Source organism: Trichoplusia ni, chromosome 27 (genome assembly GCF_003590095.1).
Source record: "Trichoplusia ni isolate ovarian cell line Hi5 chromosome 27, tn1, whole genome shotgun sequence".
NCBI classification, from domain to species: Eukaryota; Metazoa; Arthropoda; class Insecta; order Lepidoptera; family Noctuidae; genus Trichoplusia; species Trichoplusia ni.
Genome location: NC_039504.1, coordinates 527,730 through 536,083, shown reverse-complemented (window position 1 = coordinate 536,083; position 8,354 = coordinate 527,730).

Genomic DNA, 8,354 nt, shown 5'->3' with positions numbered 1-8,354 from the left:
GTATTTAAATACTTACCTGCACATAATCTTTAATGTGAATAAACTCAATAAATAAATACGATCTTTTGATAGCTATTTTAAATGTAACAATAAAGTGAAGATGGATTAATTAAAGCAAACCATAAAGCTACAATTAATTAATTAAAAACTTAACTAGCACTCGAAACGCATCCCACAGCTGAAGTGTGTGCGTTTATTAATTATAATTCCCGACATTAAAACTTTTCGTTTTATATGCGAAGTTCTCAACTACGATAATATAATTTTAACAGGAGTGAATGAAATAAAATTTAGATTGTTCAATTTAATTTTAGCTTTTAAGGCTCCTAATATTTTGAATTAATTTCTAATTGTGTGATTTGTATTGGTGATAAAATAAGTTATTTAAGGAATTGATTAAAAATTGGAGACTTTTATGGTACGTACGTCGTAGAAGTGTAGATCGCAAAAATATAGCGGTAGCAAAAAAACCTATTGAATAAAATACCTTAAACATGAAAAAAAAATTATTTTTATTTTTCATTTTTGTTACTTTTTCGAAATAAATAGTATCTAAGATCTTTAATTCCAATCTTCATTCACTCCTCTAACTTCTAATTTGTAACAACTGCCGTCGATCAAAAGAAACAAACGAAGTTCTAAAATAGTTTTGTACAATTTGTAACAACTATTCAATGATATTAAAAGGCTTGTTTAAAAGACGAAGGTGACTTGCATCGAGGACAAATTAATACTGACACTACACCCGCATCGCGCTTATTCATAACGAGGTTTAAACAAATCTCTATTACTAATGATTTCGGTGTAAGCTAGCTACTGGCGCCAGTAACTATCCCAATTTAAATAAACCTTTGTTTGTGGTATAATATATTTTATTTTATCTTTGGCTTAGTCTTATAGTTACTCGTCTGGTTAGCTTTACTGCAGTACGTAGAATTAAATGTACTAGATTAGTGCTTGTGTTTAAAAAGCTGTGTTTAGTTCGTTAGTCGCGGAGTTAGAGTAAATAAACGTTTTACCCGGATTTTTAGTTTGAAACAACTTTTATAACAAAGCATTGCATTGTTTGAGTTTAAGGTACGTACTTGGTAAAGGATGAGGTTATAGAATTAAAGTGCTTGGACAGCCAGTTTTTATTTGTAATTGCTACAATAGAATATTTTGATGTGTTTTAAGTACAACTGCCTTCAAATAAAAACTACTGAGGCAAATTTGATGAAAATTTCATGGGACTAAATGACAGCTATTTCTCGTCAATTGCAAAAATAATCAACAAAACCGGTTCATCAAGTCCGAACTTCTGAATAAGAAGAATGAGACCGTCAATCTTCTTGAGAACGGTTGCTAAATAAAAACTACTATGTAATACTAAAAAGTAAAATGATATATGCTCAAAAACGTGATAAACCTTTCATCATTGGCCTAGCTTTTTCCCAACTATGTTGGGCTCGGCTTCCAGTCTAACTGGATTCAGCTGAGTTCTAGTATTTTACAAGGAGCGACTGCCTATCTGACCTATTCAACCCAGTTACCTGGGCAACACGATACCCCATGGTTAGACTGTTTGTCAGACTTTCAAGCTTCTGACTACTTGTAACGACTGTCAAAGATGTAGGAATAACAGCCGGCACCCACAATTTAACGTGCATTCCGAAACTCCTGATAAATCTTTCTTCCTTCATTTATAAACATAGGTAATATCCCAACTACCTGCTGAGAAATTCCACAATTAATTAGAACGATATTAATGAGATTTTCCCGGAAAAGTATTAAATGAATCCTCATTCAGCCGCCATTAACCATTGTCTGTATAATTAAACCCTTATGGCTTACAGAATCACCCTACATGTTTCCCTTATCAAACACCGTTATCAGGTTTTCGTTGCAATTAAACAGAATCTACGATACTATGAATGGTTACAATGACATTTCAGTCAGAAGGCAAAGTCTGATCATTATTTAAAAATACTAGAAACAATTGAAATTGTAAGAAGAAAAGTTACGATGAAAAAGTGACTGAACGTAACGTGTACAGTTTCAAGGCATAACCTTTTGTCGTTTTATATTAATGCGTGAATCTTGTAGTGTAACTTCTGCTACTACCTTTAATGCGGCTTGGTGTATTATTAGCATGTAAATTTGCTCATCAATTAAGTCGCTATACGCTTCGTGTTCCGCGAACATTTCATACGAATTTGCATAATGAAATTGGCCTCGCATGCACCGACCTTGCGATCGCTCCGTACGTAATACAACGCTGTAATCATTTTGATTGACAGCTCTTCATTTTTCACAGATTCTTTTTGATGGAAATTTGTAGTTCATGTTCAATTTATGACGGTGTCGAGCCGGCTATCAATATGAGCTGCTTTGTTAGCTGGCTTTTTTGTTTTGCAATTATCGTTGTTTCTACATAAGCTTTGTGGTTCTATCCGTACGTATTTTGACACAGTAATTAATAATTACATACAATATATCTAGTATTGTTATTTATTCTTCTTTGAGGATTGATATAATGAAATTTAAGCCGCGTTTGAATAATTGCAGTTTTTTGTCGCTTTCCTAATAGACGATCCGCTACGCTTAGTCATTGCGCTACGCGTAGCCATTGTGCTACGCGTTGCCGCTTATTAAGCATACCGTATAGTTTCATGTTTTCAATGAGGCTTACAGTGAGCCAGCTCATAATAGTCATGTGACTACACTTTTTAAATTCAATATCGCTATCATCTAAAATCCAAAATCTTTAAAGTAAATAAAACCCCATTTATCCAAAAACAAATGGACTTAAACTCAGATTAAAGTTAAAAGATGAGCGTAAAATAAAAGTGTTTGTTATAAACATTTAACCCTTTAAATAGCTTTCGAGGGACCTCCACCTTACTTATGGCAACCCTATCATTATCCTTAAAGAATAAATACCGGGAAATGGCAATTTAAAAGGTAACTTGATAGACTTAATTAAACGGATGGGTTTGCTTGTTTAATTGTACGAGAAAATAATAAAAAAAGCCTTCTTCTGGGCTTAATGGTTAAAGATTAATTCCAGACCGTGCATTTGAACGTGGCTCTTTATTTTAATCCTGTGTTTTAATATTTGTAATCTTCTTATTTTTTGTTAAGTTTTTAGGTATTACGAGTGTTAGCTAGATGTCTCGAGATTCCTAAAATGAAAGCAGAATACAGTTTAAAGTCTGCATTTCAAATGGTTACTTATTTATACCGCGATTTTTTTAGACGAGGTTTAATCTGTTGTCTGGGCTTAAAAACTAATCTGATCTTTAAATAATTAAACTGCAAAGACATTTTTATTCACATCATCAGTCATATCGATACTGGATTCCACTTTAGCGGGGTTAAAATGGGTTAGCTTTTCTATATTTATATAGAAATGCTAACCCATTTTAAAACTCTTTCTTAAAAAAAAAAACAAAAAATTGCGCTTTGCCAAAACAATTCATGTATAACCGAGTCATAAATAGATTATTACAACTGCAGTGGGATCGGTATCACGCGCACTCACATTGTCCGTTATCGCGGCTCATTTTATTTACATGGAGAAATGGTTTTATGCAAATAATCCTCAATTGTGATCGCCGATACGATTCTGTGTTTACAGATTAATTTTTATTCACTATTATGGGAATGTAATACTATTGCGGCTGTTAATATTTGATTGTAATGTTATTGGAAATGTAACAAAGTTACCACAGCTTATGATTTTCGATATGGATTTTTTATTTTTCGTTTTACACATTACCAGCTGAACGTGAGATTAGGATATTAAACCAAGAATGAAATTCAAGACACATGAAGTAGGTAAACTTTCACAAATCTTTATTTTGAAATTACATTTTTTTGTGCTTTTTTTTAAACTTTGTTGTGGAAGAATGATTATGCTATAAAAGGCAGTAATTAGACGTATTAACTACAAATAGAAGTCCAACATAGCAAGGAATTAAAAAAGAAAACAATCATTGGCGTTCACGAAATTTAAATTTCAATGTATTGTTCTCAGATCACCATACATGATTGCAATACATAAATGAATGTAAAATATTTTATGATGAACCATTACGACTTAAATGAGAAGAGAAATGATGCGAAATAAACAAATATGATTAAGGGGAGTTGTAGCTGGTTGTTAAACGTGAAATGAAAAGGAATTATGTTAGTAATACCAACCCGTTGTTTTAATGCAGCTTTTATATTTATCCGTAATAACGATTCCCGTAATAAAGAATTTAATTAATAATTGCAGGATCCACATCTTTACCCGCCTTTCGAAACACAGAAGCTGTAAAATTTATCTCTTAAACACAGACAACATTCGAAAAGTCAATGCGTGTACTTGGCTCGAATTACAAAACTTTGACTTGGCAATCGAACTGTCTTGCCAATAAGCTATTCTTAGATAACTGATAAACATAATAATGTACAACACATAAATAATACACAGACATAGATTCAAAGCCTCAATCAACTCTTCATAAAATTGTGCGATTCCTCTTTTGGAATCGAACAAATAACTTACAATTTAGCAGTCGCAGTCACCAACAACCACGTCAAAAAATTAGTCAATGTTCGAACCCATGCTTCTGCCTACCCCATCAAGAACACAGCCATGATGATACGTGTACAAATATACCTTGTTTTAAGCAAACCCTTATCCCCGGTGAGGTCGGAAAGTTTAAGGAGCGATTAAAAGTTGTACATTACATGTCTGAACTAGTCTGAAGTCGGTAGGAGATGCCTGCAGGGCTGTGTACGTTTGACGTATAGTACAAATAGTTGGAGGCTTGCACGAAGAAGTGAGATGTGTGCTTTGCGTGAGGCTAAATATTTTGATAATGTAAGATGTTATTTATATACCTACCTGTATGTAAAAATGAGTCCCTATTTCCCTTGGTCACGGCATCACGCGTGAACGGCTGGATCGACTTCGCTAATTCTTTCTTTTTATTTGTAATTGTCAAGATAAGGTTTTTATGAAAGAAAAGAATTGGAAAGTTATAAAATTTAAGAATACTTAACCACCATATTAAGTAATCCTGACTTTTGTTACGATAGTGATTTGTTGAATTCAACTCCGCTCCCAATAATGACCAGGAACGGGACCTACGTACTCATGCGGGTGACACCGCGGGGCACAGCTAGTTTATAATAAATGTTAAAGGAATATGTATTTGAGATACGTTTCTTGGAACCTGCTTATCGTATCCAAGGCAAGCAAAGCCGCGAGCAATTTGAGGATTTCGCCAGTTTCAAGTTCGACAGGTTATCTTATTTCAACACATTTGAACGATTCGAACCACACTGACGTCTGTAGATGTACCCCTTCGGACGTTTATTTCAATATACAGTTAACCATGCTCCAAACACTTTTTTTGTTCAAAAAGCAACTAAACCTTAGCGTACCTACGACTACTACCTAGCGACACAAACAAAATTTTGATTCGTCAAAATGGTACTTACGCCACGACTTAATAATATTATTGCCAATGACAACATAACTAAATAACTTGACAGCACACTACACATGATAGAGCGGTGTCTCCTTTTCACAGGTGCAATAATATTACTATACCATGTGGAATTTAAATTTCTTTCCTATATTAGTACTTCACAAATGAAGATCTATAATTTAATTTTACATCAGAAGAAACAACACATAAACCCATAACCAAAAATTTCATCGGCGTCACTGCCGGTTGGGAGTGTGCCCAAAAGGCTTCCCTACAAGTAGTTCTTAAATATATTATGTCTTCAATAACCCATCCCCAAAACTTTATGTAAAACGCATGTAAATACAATACACCTCATGGACAGCTCAGGTAAAGTTCCCGGGACACTTGTGGGGTGTTATCTTTTCATTACAACACTAGTCCTAAGTAAACCAAGCTTTACAAGTTAACTACAAGTTAATAACCCGTTTTGGGCTACCAGACAGCGGACCTATTCAAGGGACTGTTCAATTATGGGTGTTTATTTACTGTAATTGAATTAAATTTAAACTAAGTAGCTATAAGATATTACAAGGTATTTTTAGATTCATAATTAAGTGAGGGTAAAATATAGTTTAGTTTAGTCGTTTCTTAACGGTTCTTCTCCATAAGAAAGAAATTGCCTGGAAAAAGGGTATGTCTATAATATTAACCTTTTATTTGTTTCTTGAGATATTTGTTTTCATTTTCCTAAACGCAAAAGGCTAAGATAACGTACAAATATTTTTTATATAACAGTTTTATTTTCGCAACATCACAACGTGCACGGTTGCCCGTGACCATGATACCTGCAAAGGTTTCGAAACGTCTGGAACTAAAATCTAAAATTAAACCGCGATAAAATTCGTAAAGTAGTCCGTAGTTTAAGAAACCATTTTCACAACATGCAGTCAAAAATGTATTGAAAAAGATTTTCGGATAGAGATTACTTTACAATTTTCATCAATCGTTCACAAATTACGAAAGTAAAATAAATGGTTCTTTGAAAGCGTTAATAAATCATTATATCTTTCCCATAAAGCCCATAGAATGACTAATGATGGAACAGAGAATATCCAATATAACTTGAAAATATCGCATAACTACAGTCCAATGCTGGTTCGCCCGGCTATAGAACCTAAAGTGAACGGTCATAAGCGGCAATGTATAATAAAGTATATGATAATTCTCGGATCGTCTAAAAAGAATAATTGTCTGTTTTAAGAATTTCATTTCGAGGAAGAATGCCAGTCGTTCTTATGATAATATTATTTATTTTCCCTATATCATTATAAAAGGAATCTTTTTAATTAACTGCGTGTCAATTTATTACATTAACGAAGAAAATTATGTTCTTCTTTCATTCATTACATTAATATGGGGAAATATGCGTGAAATGTAAGACACTATAAAAATTGTGTCGAAGTGGTGGTACTAAAAGCACGAATAGGGCACCAGGGTTTGTTAGTAATAGTTCTGCATCTACTTTGGATTCTTTATAACTGTCCTCCCATAGAGCGGGTTTGAATGATCCTGGTAGATGCCACATCTCATTTCAAATTAAAGTTCTCAACAAGGCCTTTCCATGTTGGGTCACTGTCAGCGCGCACTCCATAAAAATTACCAAGTCTCTTCCCATGAAGTTATCCCGTTAATGATAAGAAGGGGAAGAACTTATTATTCTAACATTTTTTTCAATCTTCAGCAACTGTTCAGTGTAAGGTGATGAGTAAAATATAGATTTTCTGTCCCGTGTAACAACATTCGTTAATAACAAACTTTGGAAAAGTCTAGACTTAGTAATTATTATATTCGAGGGTACCTAAAACTTACTTCGTTAATATTTTGCTGTCAATATGGTCCAAGGTTGTTTATTTATTACATTAATATAGTTTCTGGAAATACCAAATATGCAAATATGTTTTGTTCTACTTTCGTCATAATTGTAGGTGGTTTGTACTTTAAGAGAAAAAATGGAGCCCTATTACTAAGGCACCGCAGTCTGTTCGTCACCGGGCAGGTATCTCATGAACCGTGATAGCTTGACAGCGGAAAGTTTCACAATTTATTTCTGTTGTTGCTTTAAAAACAAGAAAAATAAAGATCGAGGTTAAAACTGATTTGTTTTTTTATAAATTTGTTAATGAATTAAAAACTTTTCTCATAGTTATCCTTCATAGTATTTGTTCAACAATCGTTTTGTTTTGCCTTCATGGTCTTATTTCCAATAATTCCTTTAACACGTTTCTGTTAAAGGTATAATCTGAACTAAATAAATCTGTTCATTTATAATACTTAATTGTTATTTATCATGTATTAGAAGCCAATACCATGATCCTAATGTATCCTAATCTTTTGCGGTCAGAGGATCTACTAACACTTACAACAAAATTATGTCAACTGCGGAAAAGAGATGCCGCCCTACGCTGTGTAATGCTCTGTCACGCTTACTGAACTACAATAATATTACTTTACAGCATGGTGGTAGGAATCCTTTGAAAATTGTCACGTAACCTACATTATTTAATGAGATTTAGACGCTGAGTTAGGCTTTTGTAGTTTAAATAAATAGAGTCAGACTATTGCAAATAAATCCTTAAATCTATCGATACGCAAAATATATGGGGTGTGGTAAATTCAGTTAATGTCACATAAATTGCAATGTCGTGTTTTCGATTGAATGTTTCTGAAAAATATAAGATTTAGCTATGTCAAGTAAAGTCTTAGTTGGTAGGTTTTCGTGGTTACACTTCTGTCACAAAAATTATTTATGAGGTAAATTTTTTTTTTAAGTATTCTAGTTTTCACACGTAGAGTTAATCCTACCAACCTTATTAACAAAAAAAACATTTTTTTTTCATGAAAATTATA